The sequence below is a fragment of the Ammodytes marinus genome (assembly GCF_949987685.1).
Source record: "Ammodytes marinus genome assembly, contig: scaffold_82, whole genome shotgun sequence".
NCBI lineage: Eukaryota > Metazoa > Chordata > Actinopteri > Uranoscopiformes > Ammodytidae > Ammodytes > Ammodytes marinus.
In genome coordinates this window covers 62,501-65,000 of record NW_027648603.1, presented here as the reverse complement: position 1 = coordinate 65,000, position 2,500 = coordinate 62,501, and the positions used below count along the sequence as shown (strand labels likewise).

Genomic DNA, 2,500 nt, shown 5'->3' with positions numbered 1-2,500 from the left:
CTGAGGATTCCCCGTGGAGGCTCCGAACATTATAAACATATGTATAATAACCCTAACCCTATATATCAGTGATTCTTGAGAAGTGGGACAAAACAGGGTGCAATGTTGAAGAAATACAAACCCTATGTTTAGGCAAATTAAATTACATGTTTGTATCCAACATAAACTAAGCTACTGAGCTAAGCTTTGATACAACCTCCCAGCTTTTATCCTTTTTATCAAAATGGGGTTTTTACCTTGCCATTCCTTATTTTGTGTCAACACCGTCAGACACCAAAAACACAAATTAATTTTCCCTCATTTTATGCTAGACCAGGGGTGTCCAAACTACGGCCCGCGGGCCCGCTTTTTATTGGCCCGCGGCCGATTTTAAAAATATAATGCAATATGGCCCTTTGAATTTTTTTTTTTTTTTGCATTTCTTAGTTAACCCACTAGTGCAGGGGTGTCAAAACTGATTGATTGGCCCTTGGCACATTTTAAAAACTATAATGTAATATGGCGCTTTTAATTTTTAAATAATCTAAATGCATTCATTATATTACAGAGAAATATGTCCCATAAAAGAAAAAGAGCACCAAGGCCATCCCAGAGGACCCTGCATAATATTTTAATTTAAATTAATATTATTATGGAAAATCCATGTGTCCTTCTCCAATAGCTTCTAATTCATCTGACACAGTGTTTACATTTTTTTTCATACAAAATTCTTCAGCTTTAGCCTCTTAATTTCCCTCTCAAAGTGCACCAGATTCATAGCCTGGAAATCCTGACCCTGATATCTTGAACGATAGAGGGTCTGGCGACGATCAATAGTAATTTCCAACTCTAGGGGCGGCTCCTACTCGTGCATTTCAAATGCCACTGCACGCAGTTGGATAGCACTACAACCAATCAGAGCGATGCACAAGTGACGTAAGCCCCGTTCGTTTAGCGAACAGCTGTTAAACTGTTCAATTAAACGTTTGCCGTTGTCGGTCGGCAAAACAGAACATTCCACTTACTTGCTAGTGAAAGCTATGAGTCCCGTCTTCCAATTCGTTAAGGGTCGAGGCCAAAGCAGTCTCAAACTCACACAACATATCCGCAGCCATCTTTGATGTTTACTATCACGGCTTCGACGTCGCATGCACGTCACTGTCGTCATCCGGTTACGTCCTCCCCAGAGCACCATATAAAGGGCTCTGGCGCGCCCATATTAGATAGAACCAATTGAAACGTTATACCAGATTTCTGGTAGTCTTGATAAGCTTCAACGGAGCGTCTCCAGACCAACACGCGCAGCAAATTTAATTTGCCAGCGCCTAGTGGCAGGTCTGGGAATGCCAGGCTACCAGATTCATGCATTTCACTTTAAAAACTTAAAAAAATCTCCCGGGGGGCAGGGCTGTACGCTTATTTTTTTAGGTGGTAGCACTGGTGCTAGCAAGCAAAAATAATCAGTAGCACAAAAATAAATTCAGTAGCACACAAAATATGATCGAAAACTTGCATAACCTTAACCCATGCATTTCGCTCTAATCACCTGTTAGCCTGTCATCTTGATCTCATTTGAAATTCTCAGTTAATATCATATCCTAGTGTGTGCAGTAATAATTGTAGAAAAATGAATAGGGGTGCACTGATTGCAATTTAGACAAAATAATCTAACCTGCCAATTGCAATTTTTTGCTGATTCAGAATAATTTCTCCCCATTAAATTAATATCTATATATTTTTTGTACATTTTTGGTAAATGTCTTTCTGTTAATTAAAACCAAACTTTAAAACACATAGCCTATTAAATAAATAAGTATACATATTGGTACAATTTAGGATAAGATAAATAGGTTGTTGTGAATGTGTTGGAAGTTGTTCTTCAGTGGCTTATTTCAAACTTTGTTTTTAGACTACTGTTGACTTTTCTCTGCAGCTGAATGAGTTGCCTTTCTAGCTAGAGCACTGCAGGGCTGTGAAGCGCTAACTTCCTGTTCTTACCGGCTTCAAAATAAAAGTCAACTCACGTTTGGCTATTAACAGGCTTTTAATGTGAAGGCGCACAGGAAATGTTCTGTTTGCACACGCGCTAACTTAACTGCGGTGATCTCCTTCCGGTTATTACCGTTGGTGAAGTTTATTAGACGCTGGAATCGCAGCACAAGTACAGGTCCGGAGCACACATCTTTCACCAGCCAAAGTGGAAGGTGGACTCAATAACTTACTTGCCTTAGACCGCATTTGGAGAGTGTTAATGTCGACTACTGTTGACTTTAGTGTTGCGCAGTGTTGTGCATCTCTCCTCTGTGTCTCAAAGAGACAGCATCTGCTCATTAGCAACTAGCACTAGTGCGAGTGGACTTGTATTCATCATCGCACGTCATCAATTTCAGTAGCAAATGCGATCAAAACTGTCGCACTGTACAGCCCTGCCGGGGGGGCATACCCCCGGACCCCCCTTGGAGGGGCGGGATCTCGGCTGGCTACTATTTTCACCAAGCTGGACATTAGACGTAAAAGCAGA

General features: G+C 40.9%; 1 protein-coding gene across 1 annotated transcript in view; it reads right to left on the bottom strand.

The window, feature by feature from the left end:
- The window catches only part of LOC307270265 (E3 ubiquitin-protein ligase RNF4-like), a 16,680-nt gene that overhangs the window by 9,526 nt on the left and 4,654 nt on the right, over nt 1-2,500 (bottom strand).